General features: G+C 37.0%; 1 protein-coding gene across 1 annotated transcript in view; it reads left to right on the top strand.

The window, feature by feature from the left end:
* LINGO2 (leucine rich repeat and Ig domain containing 2) overlaps window positions 1-21,814 on the top strand; it is a 532,972-nt gene that overhangs the window by 203,110 nt on the left and 308,048 nt on the right. The window contains exon 4 of the mRNA XM_037133994.2: window positions 772-930. The gene's annotated coding sequence lies outside the window, so the exon portion shown is untranslated. The remainder of the gene's footprint in view (window positions 1-771; window positions 931-21,814) is intronic.

Genomic DNA, 21,814 nt, shown 5'->3' with positions numbered 1-21,814 from the left:
CTCACCTATGCCCCTCAAAAGAGTTGCTCATTTACTGTCCTATAGAGATGATGCAATTGCCATATTAGGAATGTTGATATGGACTGCAGTGCCAGACCTCACGAAGGAAACTCTCTTTGATCTTCATGTGAATTTTCTTCTAGATGCTAATTTTCCTCTAGGTTTCGCCCTGTTGAACTTCATTGCCAAGTTACTCTGATTATTATGAATAAAGTAAAAAAATGCTCTGAATATTCCAAGTGGCCACCCAGATGAAAAAGAAGGGGTTGCACACTATAAAATATACAAATCTTAATATCAATAGTGTTTATTTTTTAAGATTTTATTTATTTATTTTTAGAAAGGGGAAGGGGGAGACAGGGAGACAAGGAACAATGTGTGGTTGCTTCTCACACACCCCTTATGTGGGACCTGGCTTGCAACCCAGGCATGTGCCCTTACTGGGAATCAAACTAGTGACACTTTGGTTCACAGGCCAGTGCTCAATCCACTGAACCATACCAGCCAGGGCCAATAGTGTTTGTTTATACTGATGGCTTATAGATATATAATTTCACAAAGAATAGGTAGGATGCACCCTACAAAAAACACCTTCTATAGAACCTTCTAAATGTCTGTCTTCTGACTTTGTTTATCAGCATCTTGAGAGATTTATAGCCACTCATACACTCCTCTATTATTTCTTTACTGATTAAGTAGTGATGTCTTCTGGACCTATGACTTGGATCACTATCTTTTCATTAAAATGAGGAAATACCTTGTTTGTTGCAGGTTCATTCCAAGCAGTTGGCTTGTGGGAATCTAAGAGATGCTGCTGTCCATGACATGTTGGGATTATCATGATCAACTATCCAGTTTGGATTTCACCCAGTGACCAAGAGATTTGCATGGTAGACAGCAAGAATTGGATTTTTAAAAAGAGTAAACCAGGTAAGATTTGAGAAAGACATCTGATCATTTATCATTTGTTTTATGGCTTTAGTATGCTGCCAAGATGTATTGGATAACATATAACCTTGCCATTTGTTTTTTAAGTCCACTGAATGGGTTGTTAAAGAATGATCATTTCTTGGTTTCAGTAGAATATACATAGTAATAATTGAGTCTATTTTTTCTAAACAGGAAAGAGCAGTTATTTTAAGATTCATATAAAGCAGACAAGAATGCTATGGATGCTAGTGTAATGCAATATCCAAAATTGCAAACTATAGAGACTTTCTCTTTACATTACTACTCTGAACCACGATAAAATTAAAAAGTTGTACTTTTGAAGGTAGAGAATGTGTTGCCATTAGGTATTTATATTATGGAAAGGTATCAATTCATAGCATATGATCTTACAAATATGCTCCAAGTTTACTCCAACTTAGAAGAACATATAATTATTCTGCCTTTTATTTATTTCAAAATATGTATCATTCAAAATTCTTTATATAAGCATTATTTAAAATGGTGATACAGTGACATACTCCATGGTTATTGTGGCTTCTGGAATTTAAAATAGTGTACTCTTATCCAGGTCTTCTTTTTATCCACTTTGCCTACTGTATTGTGGCAATGATTCTCAATTATTAGCCATAGTTCGATCAGATCTTCTTATCTTTCTACTTAACCCTCTTCCTTCTCTGTAATGTAAATGTGTTATCAATAGTTACCTGAGGAAACCACAAGTTATTCTTGTCCTATGACTTTAAGACCATTAAAACTTCACAGCTGTTTTGAATTTTATGCATTCCAAAGAAAGATTTTATTTTCATATCAATTATAGAAACAAAAATCAAAGTAAAAATTATTACTTTGGAAAACAATAAAGAAAGATTATTTTAGGTCACTGGAATTTTTTTGATTCTTTATAACTATAGATTTCTTACTTTCTGAAAATGAACTAAATGGAACTCAGTCAATAAATTATAGCTTAAAATAATTATTTGGATACAAATGAGAAAATCTAAACTGCTTGAAAATAATTCTCAAGAGTTCAATAAATATCACTTTCCAACTCCCTAAGGATTTACTTGTCTATAAGATTACTTCTCATGAGAGTACTAAATTCAAATAGTCATAATATTTAAATGTTTTGGAAATAGTATAGATCACCAAACTCATGGCAGAAATCTTTATTTGATGAACTGAGTTAGTAGATAATTGTTTGTCCTGTTAAGTGGTAAGGTGTGTTACCCACATTTAGAAGAATTCTGACAGTCTACAAATAAAAGGGAAATCAATATGTGGGGTGCATTTGTGGGATTACGCTTAACCTAAATCCATGGTTCATAGCATTAGTATCTAGCAAATAACTATAGCAAGACTGCTTCATGATATACTTCTCTATTCCTAAGCTTTTAAGTTTTTAAATTAATATATTTATTTATTTTAGATAGAGTGAAAGAGAGGGAAGCATGAATGCATAGTTGCCCCTTGTGTGCCCCGTATTGGGGACCAGGCCTGCAACCCAGGCATGTGCCCTGACTGGGAATGGAACTGGTGACCCTTTGCTTCACAGTCCAGCACTCAACTACTGAGCCACACTAGCCAGGGCCTAAGCTTTTAAGTCTTATTTACAGGACAAAAATAATTTCATCCTGATGATGTTTATTTAAATATTTTGAACAAAATTGGGTTCCATGTTAAAACAACATACTTAGAAAGAAAAAGAAAAAGGTGGGAGAGGGAGAAAATTTAATCTATTTTGGAGGTAAATAATCATGTGATAATGCAATTATTTGCATTTATTGATGTCATCACAAAATGTTCTCCTCCATTTGTCAAATATGTATTTTTTTAAAGATTTTATTTATTTATCTTTAGAGAGGAAGGGAAGGAGAGAGGGAGAGAAACATCAATGCATGCTTGCCCCTTGTGAGTCCCCTGATGGGAACTGGCCTGCAACCCAGGCATGTGCCCTGACTGGGAATCGAACCGTGGTTGCTTGGTTCCCAGGCCCACGCTCAATCCACTGAGCTACACCAGCCAGGGCCAAATATGTATTTTTATTCTTTAGAATAATTTATCTTTATTATCTGTGTAAGGTATTGTTACCGAACAACAAGAGGTCCGAGGGAGGGGCAATACAATATTTGGCCCACCTAGGGATGCCCAAAACTGCTATACAACAGGGGCCCCTCCCAAAACCAAAATACTAAAAATCTACTGGGCCCTTCTGTCCACCACCAATTGGAAAGACATCTCTCAATGCCAGAGATTTGTGAAAAGGAAACAAAATGTTTGTTTAATGTTATTCAGGCCTAATGCCACCACTAAAATATCAAAGTCCTTTATGTATACACCTACACCCACACAGCGCTCCCTTCTCCCACTGTCCCAACTCTGGGTACCGTAAATCAGGAAAAGAGCACGTCTGTGTTGCAGGCCGCTGGCACCATCAGCTGTGTCACCATGCAGGCAGGATCTCGAGTTAATCCAAAGTACTGCGGTACCCTCTCATGGTCCACTGGCAAGAGTCCTTTGTACCCAGTTCCAGTCAAAGTCTCTGTTGCTTTTCAGGCCCCGCGGCCAAAGGGGGCACCCCAAAGCCACCTCTTCTACCAAAGCTGCAGGAGTCCGCACTCCACCAAAAGCATGTGGCTTTCTTCTTCACCTGGCTGCAGGGATCTCCATTCTGGCAAAGCTGCGTGGTTTTTCCCTTTCACCTGGGAAAGAGGGGGTCCGCACCCTGCCAAAACCACGTGGCTCCCTCTTTCACCTCACCAAGAGGGGGTCCTCACTCTGCTGAAACCGCGTGGCTCTCCCTTCATCTGGCCAAGCGGGGGCCCTTCATGTCTCGGAGCCAGTCTTTTCCAAGCTCCCACACAGGCCTTCTCACTCCGGAGCGCAGACCCTAGTTCCCATCTTGAGTCCCTGCCACCACCTTCTCCCTTCTCAGGAGCGCCGACCCTAGTTACATTCTCCTGAGTCCCAGTCCACTCACTCAGGAGAGCAGCTCTTAGTTACATTCTGAGTCTCTGCTAGTTCCTTCTCTCTGGCTCCAAACTTGGCCACTGCTATTTAACATATCTATGAAACCAGTTAAAGGTTATAGATATGTTAAATAACCATTTCTCCAGAGGTTAGCTCCAAAACTGTTGCTATGCAAAATAGCTCTCAATGGCCTGGCTCCATTCATCTCTTCCCCCTGGGGGGGCGGTGAGGACATCTTATATGTCTCTCCAATATTTCTATACACTTTGAATTCTGGACACCTTTCCAAATCTTTTTTGGGGGCCCCCCTGTCTGCACCCTGTATCAGTATCAATATAGAAAATAAGGTACAAATCTTTTGACCCAAGTATTAAGAAATATAACTTCTCTTTTTGTCCTACAGTCTTTTGAAGTGAATCCTGATGATTAGGAGCACAGAGATAGTAAATTCCTCTGTTCTGTATAACAACATATGATTTTTATACATTCAAAGGGACCTCCACACATAAAAGACATTAAAGTGTATTCGCATATTTTAATACTTAAAGGATAACTTTTAAAATGAATAGAAAAAGTATATAGTATAGTTTTATAGTTTACATTAGTTGAAATTTAGTTTTGTTCTTTTTTGTAAAAATCGCAGGTATATTTTTTATGGTGATGCATGTTAGATTTTCCATAAAGTAAAAAGAACGTCAGGATTTCCTAATTCTATTTCTCAGAAGTTTATAACAAAGCCATATAAAAATGTGCACTGTTCCTTAGCTTAAAAGCAATTTTTCTTTCTTAAAGCATTTTTAAAATGAAGTTTTGCCTACCTTAGGATGACATTACCATATGCTTGTACATAAAAGAAATATTAAGCTATAAAGACAGGTATAAAAGGTGAGATTTTTCAAAGCACTTCTGATAGTAGCATGCTACATGTAATGGGATATGATGTTCCCAGAGTGTTCCATGAAAAGTATTTACATAGCAATTGTGTGCCCCTTACTCTCCACAAAACGCGGTGAACATTCTCACTTGTGCAACTATCCTTATTCTGAGGTCTTCTGAAAATAAAACCTGGAGAACCTGGAGAGGCAGCTGATTCCGTAATGAAAAGTCTCATGTGAATCTTAAGTACTTTTTTGGCTACAAATTTGTTTGCTCTCCAGACTTTTTTTTTCTTGTCAACCACATGTAAGGCAAGCATGCAGCAAGAAACAAATCAGCAACCCCTCCTGCCCTGCCCTGCCCTGCCCTGCCCTCGAGTAGTTCACATTCACAGAGTAAAACAGACATGTAAATACCTTACCTCAGGCAAAATGAACTGAATGTTTTCATGATATGCCCCAAGCAAAATTCTCCAGAAGCAAGAGACAGGACTATGAAAACTGAGAAGAGGATAATAAAGTCTTTGAGGCCCGTGAGGCCTTTCAGCTACATAGCTAAAATGTGGGGAGAATTTTAATTGATGGGAAATAGGTGTGAAGGCATTCTGGGCTAGGGGACAGTCTGGGCAAGTCACTATGGGGTAAAAATAAAAGTTACATTCAGAGAATAGAAAGCTTAACAAAGCAGTATTGGGAGGAATGCAAGAAGAGTTTGAGTAGATGGGTGAGGGCAGAACTGGAACATTTTGCGTGCCCAGCTATGGTGGTTATAAACGTGAAGGTGATGTAATATAATCTATACCTTAAAAAATAATTCTGGCAGAGGGTGGGGGTGCAGGCAAGGAAAGTATTTGCAGGAAGGAAAGATAAACTAAGAGCATTCAGTTTCATGAATGTAGAAATGCATGCTTTGTAGTAGACTCTCTGAATAGTAGAACAGTTTCTGCCCATCATTGATTCTGTCAGTCTCTACTGAATGCTGCCTAAATGAATGTCTCTCAGGGATAATCAGTAAACTTCTACATTTGCACCTTTTTCCCTATTTTAGAGATGGTTTGAAAACTCTTCATACATAGGATGAGAATAATTTAACTTACATGTTTTCATCTCACATGCAGGTATGCACACATACACAAACACACACTACACTAAACTCTCTCCCAAAATGTGCTTGAAATGAAACCCACAGTTCTGTTCCTGAAATGCATCCTTCAGTAAGAACGAGACAGCTACTACCCTACTTTATTTTCCTTTTGAGACTTTTATCTCTCAGGCTTTATCCTTGCCTTCATCATTTTATCATCACAGCAATCACTGGACTTTGTTGCTCAGGAATGCTGCATGCATATAAGGCACCTTTTTATGGTTACAAAGCAAACCTAGCCCCCCCCCCACCAGCATGTACTGCTTACTTAAACCTAATTAAGTAATTCTGCTGAAAGTATCACATCCTTTCATCACAATGCACATTTGGTCAAAATAATAGGGAACACTTGAAAGCTTAGGAAATAACTGGGGGAAGAAGCCTGAAAAAAGACACAAAATGAATGAAAGTGAACTTCAGCCTGACCTTCTTTGGCACAATCCTCTAATGAGCCAGAGCACATTCACTCCTCTACTAAAAGAAACACCTAACTCGCAGCATCGCTTTCACTCCCATTATTTTATTGAAAATTACCATTGTCATGAGGCTCCCCAGCAGTACACCAGACTCTACATTTTGTATGATTGAGTCATCTATTTTCAGAGAAGTGCTGTTATAGTATGGAAAAACTCCAACAATTTCTTTCTAAATAAGCATACTTAAGGAAATGTAGCTCTGACTTACTAAAATGCAATATTTGAGACCAGAATCTTTGTCTTTCTTCTCTGAGATCTTAATTACAAAGATGTATACATATTGAATAAACATACCTGACTAGTGAATGTGTGAATAAAAATCAAAACTTGTGCTTCAGATCAAAACCATAATGAGTGGATCAAAAAACTATGGTACATTTACACAATGGAATACTATGCAGCGAAAGAAAGAAGGAGCTCCTACCCTTTGCAACAGCATGGATGGAACTGGAGAGCATTATGCTAAGTGAAGTAAGCCAGACAGTGAAAGAGAAATATCATATGATCTCTCCTATCAGTGGAACCTAATCAACAAAACAAGCAAAACAAGCAAAAGAGGCATTGAAATTAAGAACAAACTGACAGTAACCAGAGGGGAGGTAGGAGGGGATAATGGGAAAGGGGAAGGGAAAGGATTGTCAAGGAATGTGTATAAAGGACATGTGGACAAAGCCAAAGACAGGTGGGATCAAGGGTGGGAGGTGGGGATGGCTGGGGTTGAGGGGACTGATGAGGGGAAAATGGAGACAAGTGTACTTGAACAACAATTAAAAAAGGAAAAAAAAAAAACCAAAATCACAACTTCTGTATTTTTAACTATAGGAAATATCTCCATCTTTTGTTAGGGTCCAGTTGGTACTTGGTTCATCCTGTCCATTGTTAGATCAAAAGTATCTTATTATAGTTTACCAAAATTATTGAGTCACAGGTATTTTTAAATCACATAGCAATGTAATAGTACCCAAGTATTCCATAATATTTGGAATACTTGGGGTATGGAGGCTTTAATCTAAAATAAGAGAACAACAACAAAAATATTCATTAAATGAATTATTTTCTTCATAAGTAAAGTATGGTTCTTTTTTACATGCTATCACAAACTTTGAATTTTTACTTTTATAGATCTGAAGTGCTTGGGAGAAAAAAGTAACATTCTGGCTCCTTTCATGCTGATGAGTATAGATTTTTCTAGGCAGAGGTCATTGAAATGCAGGCATCTTAGCAAGCTACCCCCTTTTATTTTGAAGATGCAGGCTATAGCAAATTGTGGTGGAAAGTATACTATCACATTAATAGTGATACTGAGTTTAAAGTCAGTATCCGACTTTAACTGAGGCCTGGAGTGAATCCCAACTCTGACACTTGAAATTTATCTGATCTTGAGCAAGTTATTTATTATCTCAGAGCTTTAATTCCCAATCAATAACATTATGATATTAATAGGGTACCATGGTGCAATTGTAAGGATTAAATGAGATATACAATATTTAGTAGGATGTCTGACATATTATAGATGTTATTGCTCTAATTATTATTATTATTATTATTTGATTATATAAACCACTTCTCTTCTTCAGGTTTTTGAGGAGATATTGGTCTACTCAATTTATATCAATAATTTTTCTCTTAGGATGATGATGGGTCTGTTAGTTAAATTTAGTGCTGTGACTTTGAAATAATGTCTTGTTTAATGGTTTGTTATTGTTGATGTTATAATTGCATAGCTGGATGCCTTGATATTGAGATAAGTAATGTTTTCTTTATATTCAAGGATCACTAGAATGTTTTTTCATACCGAATTATAATTTTAGAATCAATAAAATACATTGAAAGCCATTAAATGAAACATTAACATATATCCTACATGGACAAACAAATCATCCTGATGCGTTGACACAATTCCCTAATTTGGAATTACTACTTTAATATACACTAATAGACACTGTCTTTAGCAGTCTGTGACATTAATCAAGCATTTAATATATTTATACCTTTAACCTTTTTTGGTTAAATGTATTTTATAAGAAAAACTCTTATTTATTCTGAAGTGAAAATTTAGAATTAGATTACATTTAACATGGTAAAGTAATACTTTAAAAATTAGTTGTCATGATTAATCCTACATGTCTTCTAAAACTCTACTAGGAGAAGAATAGAAACAGAGCAAGACAATTCCATGAGTTTCTGGCCAGTGCTTTGTACACTATTGGTTTAGGGTGGCCCCAGTCTTCTCAGTGAAAGGCAGAATCTAGATTATCGGCTGAAATGTGAAGGAAGACCGTATAGACCAGAAAACTGCAGTGGAAGCTGGAAGTAAATCAACCCAGGTAAATGAAAGGGTTTCAGGCTTTGGAATCAGAGTGGACTCTGGGTGTCTGCAACAAGCCAGGACTGAAAAGCAGCGCATCTCCCTTCAGCAGTGTAGGGCCAAGGAAGCCAGTGGAGCAAAGGAGAGGAATTCCGGGTGCACTGCAGTTAAGAAACTCGCATTGAAATGGTTGAGTGTGGAGTTCTGTGGAAAGTCAGGCAGAGTCATGCCAGGGGCTAATAATTCGATCAAATATATAGTTTGATCAAATATACTCTTACATATGTTTGTAAGATTGAGGGGTAGAAAATCCCTAAGTGAGCAAAGGGAACATTTCATTAAAAGGGATTTATTCATTCTAAGGGTAAGACTTAGCATGAAATTAAGTTACTGCTGGAGACAATCTTTGCAAAGTCTCTTCTGCAGAAAGGTGAAAGGAAGGATAGATAACCAATACCTGATTGTATCATGTTTCTTTCTATTGAATCCAACATAACAACAGTAATGAAATAATAATGGCAATCATCCTAAAATGAATATCAGAATCAATGTAGGTCTTTTATATCTGTAACACTACAATGTAGAGGCATTCATTATACACATATTTTAGATGAAGAAGCTGAGAATCTGAAAGCTTGCTAATGTTCCAGGCTCATACAGCTAGTATGTGTCAGGATGAGTTTCTCTCCAAAGATCCCTACTTTATAAAATCTGTGAGTTTTCCATTATATTATTATTCTGTTTTTGGGGTCTTAAAACTAACAGTCCAACCCCTATGCCATTACACATGTGCAATTTTTTTCTATTTACAATAACATTTTATAATAGTATGTAATTCCCTTCCAATTGCATATGTATGTCTTTCGCTTTTTCATGAATTTGAAAGTACGATAGCTTAAGAATGGAATTCGTGTCTGTTTTCATGGAAGACACATGACTACTAATGTTAGGCTAGATCCTGTTTGCTGATCGTTATTGATATGTGAATAGCTGCTTCCCCCTTTTCAAAGAAGAGAAGAAAAGTTTCATACAAATTTTATATGCAATTTCTGGCAAAAATGTTGTATATAAGTTTATACAACTATAATTTATCAAATATTTACATAAGTGGACAAATTTTAAATTATTTGAATAATACTTTGTTATTTTTCATCTATGTAGGATTTTCATTCCTTTAATAGACAGCACCAAAGTAACTTAACATATTATTTTCCAGCATTTTTTGCATTTTGTATTAAATCATTTTTATTGTTATTCCATTACAGTTGTTCCAATTTTTCCCCCTATGCCTTCCTCTGCCCACACCAATACCTACTCCCACAGTCAGTCCCCACACTGTTGTCCATGTCTGTTGGTCATTCATACAGGTTTTTTGTCTAGTTCTTTCCCCTTCTTTCCACTCTTCTCCCCTCCTCCCTCCCCTCTGGTCACTGTCAGTCTGTTCCATGTTTCCTCGCCTGTGGTTCTATTTTGTTCATTAGATTCCTCTTATAGGTGACATCATATGGTATTTGTCTTTCACCGACTAGCTTATTTCACTTAGCACAATATTCTCGAGTCCCATCCATGCTGTTGCAAAAGGTAGAAGGAACCCTTTCTTTCTTTCTGTTGCATAGTATCCATTGTGTAAATGTACCACAGTTTTTTGATACACTCATTTATTGATGGGACACTTGGGCTATTTCTAGCACCTAGCTATTTTAAATAGTACCTCCACTATAAATATGGGAGTGCATAATATCTTTTGGATTGGTGATTCGGGATTCTTAGGGTACATGCCCAGCAGCAGAATCTCTAGGTCAAAAAGCAGTTCCATTTTTAGTTTTTGGAGGTTTTTTCATACTGTTTTCCACTGTGGCTTCCTCAGTCTACATTCCATTCAATAATGCACTAAGGTTCCCTTTTCTCTGCATCCTCGTTGATGCTTGTTGTTTGTTGGTTTATTAATCATGGCTATCCTGACAGGTGTGAGGTGGTATCTCATTGTGGTTTTAATTTGCATCTCTCTGATGGCTTCAGATATTGAGCATCTTTTCATGTCGATGGGCCATCTGTATGTCCTCCTTGGAGAAGTGCTTATTTAGATTCTTTGCCCATTTTTTAATTGGATTGCTTGTCTTCCTGGTGTTGAGTTGTATGAGTTTTTAATATATTTTGGAGATCAAACCCTTGTCTGATGTATCATTGATAAATATGTTCTCCCAAACAGTTGGTTCCCTTTTCATTTTGATGATGATTTCTTTAGCCATGCAGAAGCTTTTTAGTTTGATATAGTCCTATTCATTTACTTTTTTTCTTTATTTTTCTTCCATATGAGATATATTGGAAAAATATTGCTACATAGAATGACTGTGTTCTGTGGCACACTAGTCTGGGGGTATATGTTCATGGACAAAGGGTTTCATAGCCAATTACATTTACTGGTGTGTTAATTTATAAGGACTCACTCAAAATAAATAATTTAGGTTTGCCTGCCATATGAGGCACTTTTTTCTGTATAATTATAGAATTGTTGGTAATCAGATGAAAGTGAATGTTTTTGAGCCATCTTCTCCCACAGATTTCAGCTCTGGTGTTATGAATATAGGCCTTGGCCACATACGTTCTCATTGTCTTTTCTCCTCTCTCTTCTCTCTCTTCCTTTTTCTCCTCTGTCCTTCTCCTCTCCATTCTCCTTCTTCTTCCTCTTCCTGCCTCCTTACATATATACTCTTCCCTCTCCCTGCTCTCTTTCTACCTTATGAACAGGAAAACTTTGTTTCCTTCTGGACTTCTCTGTGTTTCAATCAAAACAGCTCATTGTCTCCTATAATATATCCCTTCTCTAAATATGTTGTAGCCATAAGTGAGGTTATAATTTTTTCCATTCATTCAAGCAAAATCTGGACTCTCTTCTCCCTCTCCCTGGTTTTGACCAGAGCAACATTGTAATTTTAAGACAACCCCTTTTACTGGGAAATTGCTTTTCAGAGAAAGTGTTCTCACACTCTTAGCAGTAGAACTCTCTATACAGGCTTCATTTCACACATTCAAAATGCAGCCTAATTGTTAAGCCAGTGCTTGTTCTACCAGGCTATATATATTATTATAATATACATTATATATTATATATATTATATAATGTATATTATAATAATATATGCAGCCATCATCTTGAGGATTTTGCTGAGAATCTCCTTTGTAGGAGCCTGGGTCACATGAACAGTATCAATTTCTGTCTTCTTTAACAACCTCTAATCTTAAATATTAACTTTACCTTCGAAGAGTTATAATGCCAATGACAAGCAGAGCAGATATATCGTATTACCAACACAGGAAAAAGTCAACACTATACTGTCTGGAAAGAGTGTGGGTAGATAATAAGAACTATGGAGGTTCAGAGGAAGAAAAACTCATGGTGTACTGGAGGCTTCAGGAAAGCTTCATAAAGAAGATAGAATTAGAGCTAAGCCCCCAAAGAAAGAGTAAGAATTCTTTTTCTTTTTAAAAAGGCCTTGTTATAGTGGTCTTTTAATATTTTTCTGTCTTCAGTTGTGTCTGTAACCCATTCAAACTCACAGCTAAAAGCAGTCTCAGCATGTCATTCCCATACCTTAAGAATAAAGCACTCATATCAAATGTAGCATAGGAAGCATTCTGAGATCAAGCTTCTACTTATCACTTGAGACTCATGCCTCCTGTGTACACACCTGACTTGGCCTTATTACTAAAGCACAAAGTTTGTCATGCCCTGCCACATACAAAGTCTGTCTAGAAGGTATCCAGCCATATAATATGAAAAAAGATAAATTTATTGAAAAAGATACAAGATACAAAAAACATTGTATGTAGGACAATAACTCTTCAGGCCCCTTCGAAGTAGGCACCTTGGGACCTCACACAGTTCTCCCAATTACTGTCCCATTTTATTTTCCCGAATCTCATTGACAGTCTGAAATCTCTTCCCTTGCAAAGGTGATTTCAGTTTTGGGAAAAGCCAGAAGTCACAGTCACAGGGTACCAAATCTGGGCTGTAGGGGGACTGAGTCACCTGGGTGATTTGATGTTTCATCAAAAACCTTTGCATAAGATGTGATGCATGAGCAGGTGTGTTGTTGTGATGAAGCTGTCAATCACCAGTTGCCCATAGCTGCAGTCCCTGAATCATCTGAATAGTTTTCATAGAGAAATGATCAAGATTAATGCAAGAATTCGATGCACATTCTTTGCTCTACTCAGTCATTTTGAATGTGATGGCAACACAGTACATATAATCACTCAGTGGCTTCTACCACCCCCACCAACTAGTACAGTGAAGTTGTCATTGTTCACACATGCAAATTTCAGCCCACTCTCCTTGGTTGCCGGGTTATATCAATGTCACATAGACTTCTCAGTATATTAACAATGATTGGACTTCTTCTGGACAGACCCCCATATATCTGGACAGCTCTTATTTTTCCTACTTGATTCCTTCAACATATTTCTCCTACATCTGATTCTCTCCATAAAAAGGTGAGTCCTAGAGGCAGGGACAAGTTCTTATTCATTTTTGTATCTCAGAGAGCTGGCATGTAAAAATGAATATATGCCTTTTGTTCTCAATTATATCAAGACTAAGCCACATAAGTAAAGGCAATTTTGATGACTGGAAATCAAACCCTATTCTCCTACTTGCCTTTACCTAGCTGAAATGCCATTATGGGATGGTTGAAAAGAACAGCGAGTTCTGGAATGTCTAGTAAAAATGTTGTGGGCTGGAAAATATGATGTAAATTACCAGGATTGGAAATAAAAATTCTATCTCCAGCACTGGAAATATTGCAAATGTTATTGAAATGTAACTCAAAATACAATTTTTAAAAAATGATAGCAATTCAAAGTAGATCGAAAACTAATTTTGATAGAAAAGTTTTAAGGGTTTAAATCCTTTTCCCATGATTCTATGGCACTGGAATTTAGGTAGGCTTTAAATCTCAGTAAATGTTCTTCAGTATATCCTACTTGGATTAAATTATTATCAACATCATATATATGCCTTCTCTGTCTAGGTCTCTAATTTGAAAAGTCTTAAATTAAACACTAACCCTTCACAATGTTAACTATACCTGTGACAAGTTTCTTCCTATCATCCTATGACTTAGTATAGTGTACCTAATGTCTTGGGCTTCAACAATTTTATTCCCTGGAACATAATTTTCCTACTTCTGTGGTACAAGTAAAAATTGTTATAAATAGAATCACAAGGATTATAGAAATTCCATATGTAATAATTGAAGTACAAAGAGTACATTGTTTTAGTTACTGGGAGTTAGATTGTAAATATTGAAAATGACGTCAGTATGCAATACTTAAAATCACTGTGCATGGGTTTCTAGCAAATCTGCAGCACTCAAGAGGCACAAAAGAATCCCAACTTCCAGTAATTCTCAAATTCATACCTAGTAGAAATTCTCCTTCCTTATTCCTGAATACCTTCTGAACATAGTTAATGCAAATTAGAGAATCAAATCTGGTTAGTGTAAGCAAAGGAAGTACAGGTATTATAATACAATGTCTAAGCTAACATAATCATTTTTATTTAAAATTAATGTCTGTTTCCTGGCATGAGGCTGCAGCACAAAGAAAGCATCATGCCCCAGCAGAAAGGGTAGTGTTTTCTCCATCTGATCTTTCATCAAATAGAATTCTTAATCAAACCAGAACCTCCTGAAATACATAATTAGAACACCAAAAAAACAAAACAAGACAAAAAAACAACAAAAGGAAAACTTCCCTGAAAGAGATGGTGAATTGCAATTGGATCTCCTTTGTCCTGAGTTCTGGACAGCATTCTCCCGTGAGTCATAGTTCTCTCACCTCCTGAGACACATTCCATGACTAGTTCTGGTCAACATAACACCTTTACTAAGAAAGAATCGTATCTTGAAAGTAACTCGACTGTTTCAAACTGTGATCTCTGGATAATCAAAGGGTAATTGCATGAAGCACCTTCCTCGCTGCTGCCATGTATCATATTCTGTCCCGGTGAGTCAGTGGCCGGCCTCTGTATCTGGAGTGTGTTGTGAGATTTAATCAAGGGCATGATTTAGAAAGAACTCTGGGACTGGACATTGAAATTTTCCCAAATGTTTGGGTTATAAAGATCAATAGCAAAAACAGCTTGCCTTTTCCACAGGCATTTTGTTTCTTGTTTGGAAACAATAAAAGTTTCAAGCAAATATTTTCTATGTGCAAAAACCCAGTAACCATGGTTTGAATATAAGAGGGAGGCATTTACAGTTCAAATCCAGAAACAAATCCATCACAAATTAGAAGCAAGCAATGTCAGAGGTGTAGCAGTGAATGTAAATATCTGCCATATTGCCTTAACAAAGTATAGTAACAAAGTATAATTACTTATGATTCCCCCTGTATTAACTGCTCTCTATATCCCTTGCTATTTTTTTCCCTACCAGACTATCAACATTTTAAGGTTGGGCACTGGTTCTTTCCAATTGTATCAGTCTTCACTCCTAAAACAGTGTCTCACAAATGGGAGATACTGGTAATTGAATGACTTTTTAAAAATGCCTGGTACCTAATAGTCCCTTGATATGTTCCTATAAATAAATGAATAAATAAAGTGATGAAAGATTGAATATGTGTATGACATTTTATTGTAAAGAAATGTTTTAATAGTCAACTGAGCATTTTAATGGTTAGAAAATAATATGAACTTCTTATTAGACTATAAGTTCATATTTAAATACTGCATTTAAAACACTGAGAGTAAAATTTCTTGCCAATATTTTCAAACTACAGTTTCTATTATTTTTTAAATAATCAAATTATCTTCCTACTGGCAGAGTGACATCACGGTATACTTTAGGTGTTTTTAAATTTCACTCTCTTTTATCCATGCACCCACTCTCACCTGACCTTTTGTGCAGTATCCCTATGTTTGACAAGAAATTAAAGCAGCTGCTTTTTACAGTTTTCAGGACAGATCAGGTATTTTTGTATCAAATGAAATGTTTAAAAAGGATTATTGCAATTATTATAATAAATATTATATTTTTTCTGTCACTATTATTAATAGGAAGATAAAGGATATAAGTGCCATGGGTGTTATGTAAGAAAACATAACTATTCTAACATGAGTCCATTTGAGGTCTGATTATCCCAGAGAAGATTCAAGAACTGTCCAAGTAGCTTGTAGGGAAATGTATTTTGCAATTGTCTGATAGAAAATTCAATGCAGAAATGTAGGCACTGGTCTGGCACATTGCATTTACCCACTTATCAATGCTTTCCCCTTCATTCATCCTTTGTGAAATGTACAAGAGCACCACCGTGCCTGCTTACTACTGGCTACATGAGGATCAGCTCCCAAAACATTACCAACTATTCAGATTACCTTGGCATCTAAGCAACTTTGGGGTGTTTTACCTCCACTGTCAATCCTCCGCAGTGAAGAACAAAGGGATGTTGTCTTTTCTTTTAAACTACTTTATTGAGATATCTGCATGCAAGAAGTTTTGCATATGTAATGTATGCAGTTTGATGAGTTTGAGGTTAACTATACACTCATGAAACCATCATCACCGTCAAAAAGGCCTTAGGCATAAGGAATGTTGTCTCGACTGGAACTAAACTTGCAGTAGCTGTATGTAAAGGAAATCACACAGAAATGATTTCCCGGTGATCTAATAACTTCATCAGCAGTTCTAAGTGTTTATTTGTAACAACTTAATTTCACAGCCTTCTAATGTTTATTTGGTTTCTTTGCGTGTTTGAGCTCTCATGTTACCTTAAGTTTATATTTGTTATAGTCATTAAGGCATCAAATTGTATTTTTGAACAAATTTAACTCCTTAGTTAGACTGAGAGCTCCTTGTAGCCATTGTTGTAACTTATTTACATGGAATTTTCAGACCCTGATAAAGTGTTAGACATTTAGTAGCTTCCCCATAAAGATTTGCTGAATTAATGAATGAGAGCTTTCTGCACATGCTTTTTGTACCATCTTCAGGTCCCCATTCTCTGACTTTCATCCATGTCTTCTAACAACTTAGAAATTCTTATTATCACTGCATTTAACGTTCCCTCAAAACTCACCCAGAAGGAATATTTATTAATATCTACTACATCATAATGTAGCACTCTGCTTCCCTTCATTGTCCTGAAAATCAAAAACAACTTATGATCTAGATGCAGAGATGAGAAAAAACCACATAAAAAACTAAATTACAAAATAAAGGAGTCAATGATTAGGAGTAAAACAAACACCATAAGTGATATGAACATAGTGTGTTCTCAGATTATACCTAAATTAGGTCTATTCTGGATTCATACCTGGAAAAGCCTGAATTCCTTTGATGGTAGCTGCCAGAGCAGGTGTGTTTGAATACTGACAGAAGAGTATAAACAAAGAGAATGAGGAGACAAACCTGACCTGATAACTAAGTGTTAGCCTTCAGAGGGATCAGTGATATGATGAGCTTCTTGAATTTGTCCTTAATAAAGTAATCTGTCCCTAATGTTTCCTTTCACCAATGACTTATACAAGAATCTTAGAGAGAAGGAGAAAACTATCACATAGAACTGAAATTACTCTGTAAGATATAAATATTCATGAAACGTTACTCTCATATCAATAAGATATTGGGCACATCTGTGTGCCTTCATGGAAGATAGCACAATTGGAGGGAGGCTTTGTCTCAGGAATACTGTTCAGTCTGGGGAAATGGAGGGTGCAGTTATTCACTGGATAATGTGCTACCCACACAAGGAGTGGCTAGAAGTATTATAGGTGTCATGCAAAGTCACCAGAACCCAGTGGAGGCAGCAGTACCAAACTGAAATATCAGTGTTATGAACAAAGAAGGGGGAAGGGGCGAAAGAGTAGGGTAGTAGCTAGACATATCTTTGAGTCCATGGTAACTCATTTTGGTGATCACTGAACATACCTGGGGACTCAATAGAGGGAATCAGCAAGTGACAGGTCCCATCCATAATAAATATTTAAAGGATGGTGAGGTGCTGAGCCACGGAGCAATTTGGGAAAGCTTCATGAAGTAGGAAGAATTGGATCTACATCAGTAAGGGGAGATGAAGGCAGTGGGGAGCAATGGTACTAAAAGATGAAGCTGAGCAAATACAACGAAGCATCTGTAATCTGTATGACCATGACCAGGTCTCTGTTCAGTGCTGTGACTGGCTGCAACTCTGTGGACATTTAGAGAGAATGATAAACAGTTGGTTTAGGAATGGGTGGCAGAGCCAAAGTAAAGAATCCTATAGCTTCATTCCCTGAAATATCCCAAAATAGTGGGCTCTTGATATGAAGATTACAGAATTTCAGAGAGTAATATCCCCTTTACCCATAGCCATGCTGTAAGCACTTTATATACTTTATCTTCTATCTTTAACATCTCTATTATTATTGTGTTTATCTTTTATAAATCAAAATCGAGATTCAGGTAGTTTAAGTACGTGGCCCTTCATGACACAGCAAAGGTTGAGTCAGGATTCGAGACCACATGTGTGTTGGTTTTACACACCACTACAATATGTTGCCATGCTTTCCTACTTTTGCTATATTCAGCTCCCCGATCTCAATGGGGTATCGTTGGCGTTAAATTTTCCCCACTCTGTTCTAATTTCTTGTATAATGTAATGGTGATTTCATATTACATAAAGATAGAAAAAACACTAACAGTAGAACTCTAGCTTTAGAAATAAGTTAGTTTAATTATATTCACTTTACATGATTTTTCTTGAAGATACTAGCCTTGGGTTTTCAGGGGTTTTTTCCTATTTCAGTGCCTGGCCACGACTCCCAACATCAGATATAACCAAGTGGATCGCCTTAGTATGTTAGTGTTACAGGAAATAATGTGCCTGGTATGAAGACACATTCTTGTGGCCTTGCTGACCTAGAGGCGGAGTTTGAGTTAAAAGAGATAAGAATAGGGAAAGAAAATAAATTTCATAAAGGAACATAAGTCAGCCAGAAGTGTCGAAGATAGACGAGGCTGAAATTAAGGCCACCGTGAGAGTGGAGCAAGTATGCTGAACTTCACAAACTTTGAACATGAACTTTAGAGTTGACATGTCCAGCATTCTGGACTGGAAATGGACATGACTTAGGGGCTAGAGATGAAGACACTGACACTTACAAGAAATCAATAAAGGCTTTCTCTACTGCTGAATGAGGAGGAACTCCTATCTACTCTAAATACCTGTGAGGACCTAACAGTTAGTTTCAAAGACCGTGTTAAAGTTCCTCTGCACACTCTTGAGAATTGTCAAGGGCATAAGCTACTGTTGTGATGACTCATCCTCGGGGAAGGTACCAGCAGGAACTGGGAAATCTTGTTCATTAAGTTGGTTGGAAGAAACTAGCACCTTACCATTTGGGGCATCTGCAAAGGAGCAAGCAATTCTGCCGCCACTTCAGCCAAAATGTATTTACTGTATTTTTAGACTATAAGACTCACTCTGCCCCCTCAGATTTGGGAGGAATAATGGTTGTTAATGCTGCTGTTGAGTTCTGTTTACATTTACATTGGTGAAATATTATGTTATTTCTGTTATTAAATATTTTACCACATTTTTTGCTTCAAAATTTTTTTTCCTATTTTCCTCCTCTAAAACCTAGTTGTGTCTTATGGTCCAGGAAATATGATAACCCATTTTATCTGGATGAATCAGTTTGACTGAGTAAGAATAGACCCTCACAAAGAAATTGCATTCTAATAAAAATGTGTGCAAATCTGTCTTGGAAGGCCAAAATAATTAGTAGATAAATCCAATTTTAAAGAGGTAAATGAAAGAAAATCTTCAATTACACAGTTCAGATAGCATTATGCATGATATGGTTTTCTTCTTATAGCATTATGGGGGGAATTTTCCAAGTCATTTGTCAACTCAGTGAAAAAATTTAAAGTATGCTATCAAAGGCATCTTGATATCAGTTTAACCCAAACATTAGTCACACATTTTCAGATTTCCAGGAGAAAAAATTATCCTCATAAATGAACTTTAGCTACTTTTTAAAATGTACTCTCAGAATTGGGCCTTGCAATAATAAAAGTTTTATGTAAGGTACCATGTTGAAAAAGAAGAGCTAATGGTTTAAAATAAATTAGTCTCTAGGAAATATTATTTGGATACTTATGGTTGGAACTAATTCTGTATGTTTTGGTTACTAAATTTATACAGTGGTATGCATTCTAAAAATATCTTCATATATGACATCACATTGTAATGGCCCCTTAACTATTCTCTATAACTCCAATCTGGCCCCTGCTTGGTCTGTTTGCCATTGGATGGGGCTTCTATCTGGAGGAAAGTGAAGTTTCTCTTTCATCTATTGCTTTCTAGAAAATTAGTGCTAACCCTGTGTCTGGCTTATGAAACTAAACATTGTTTTGTCAGAAGGGCACAGGGCTTCCTTCAGGATTACTGTCTAAATTGGGAGGCCAGGAACTACTCACTCAGGGTAGGCACTGCTAAGGGATTAGGCCCCAGTGTTGATGTTCATGTTACCTCCCTTGCCTGCACCTAATGAGGCTTGGCTATCAGAACACTAAGGGAAGGGTTTTCCCCAAGTGAAAGATTTCAGAGAGTTTTTGCAGCTTCCGTTTTCAAGGTAAATTTTAGCCCTTGAAAAATTTCAAGGTAAATTCGTTTGTATAGGCAAAGGAATCACTAAACTTTTTCCACTGGCAGAATCGGGTGGTCATTAAGGCCATAAAACCACACAAATGAGATCATGAAGAGCCTCATTTATTGGGGCTACATTCAAGAGTAAAATAACTAGTCAATGTGAAATAAATGACCCTTTCCAAGGACCAAGGTCAAGGAGCAAGGTGCATGTAGTCAGCGCACATGATAGGCTGACAGACAAGTATCAAATATATTGGATGTTTACAACAGACTGGTTTCCCTTTTTAAATAAAACTCCATCCACAATTATTTAATGAGCTTCTAACACGTGAGAGACATTATCTTAAATTTTCTTGATGGTAGGGGACCAGAAAAAACAATCCTAATGTTCAGGATTTTAAGAAGTTTAAATTTAATGTAAGGAGGCATATAATAAATGATGTCAAAAGAAACAAATTTAAGTGACTCAAAACAAGAATGAAGGCTTGATTCAGTAGATGTGTCCCAGAAGCACCTGAAAACCAGGCAACTCTCTAAGTCAAGGCAGGCCTGGTGTCTGTGGTCTGGCCCCGGTACAGTTTTCAATGTCAGCTGCTGTAACTCTTCCAGCTGGTATAGTTAAACACTGTTTTTGTTTCTTCAGGCCCTTTGCTGATGGTTATTGTCATGAAACCATCCAAAAAACTGTCAGAACATTTCTTTTGAAAGCTGTTTTTATGTACCTTTTGGCTTGTTGGTTAGTCAAGGTTGAGGAGCAAGAAAGGTAGGAAAAGAAATAGAAAAGGAACTAAAAAGCAAGGAAATTGTCAAAGGCTGTTTTCATTCTTTTATAGAAGGTTATAAATTAAAAAATATCTTCAGGGTTTGAAAACTGAATGAAGACAGTGACTTTGAAGAAACGTGGAAGAGAGTTGTCAGGAAGGCCTTTCTACGGAGAAGACATTCAGGTTGAAACCTGACTGTTGAGGAGGAGAAAGCCACATGAATCCTTGGGAGACTGAGCAACTACAAGTGCTGTGGAGCAGAGATAGGCTTGGCATGTTCATGGAGAAGAAAGAACAGGGAGACATGTGAAGAAAAGGCACTGATAGAAAGTTTAGAGGCTGTGCTTTGATATTTGGCGACATGGTGAGAGAGGGAGAAGTAAGAGTACAGGAAATTCATACTTGACTGGAATTGCTCTGAGCTGACATGAAGCCTTGCCACACTTGGCAGGTGTTTAGAGCAGACTCGCATGGAGTTGGTGGAGTGCTGGTTCCCAAATGTTGGTGTGCTGGGAAATTGTTAGGGCATCATGTGAAAATGCAGATTCACAAGGCCTGAGATACAGCCTGTTAATCTACTTTCTAATGAACTCTGAGTAGGACGGCTTCTGGGTCTTCTTTGGAGACCCCCGTCTCCTCTCCAAGTCCTCCAAATACTTTAGTCATCAGAATAGGTATAGCCAGGTTTTATTTTG

This window comes from Artibeus jamaicensis, unplaced genomic scaffold, assembly GCF_021234435.1.
Source record: "Artibeus jamaicensis isolate MK-2021 breed Jamaican fruit bat unplaced genomic scaffold, CSHL_Jam_final scaffold_1964, whole genome shotgun sequence".
NCBI classification, from domain to species: domain Eukaryota; kingdom Metazoa; phylum Chordata; class Mammalia; order Chiroptera; family Phyllostomidae; genus Artibeus; species Artibeus jamaicensis.
Note: the sequence above shows the minus strand (reverse complement) of the source record. Positions and strands in the feature narration are given on the sequence as shown.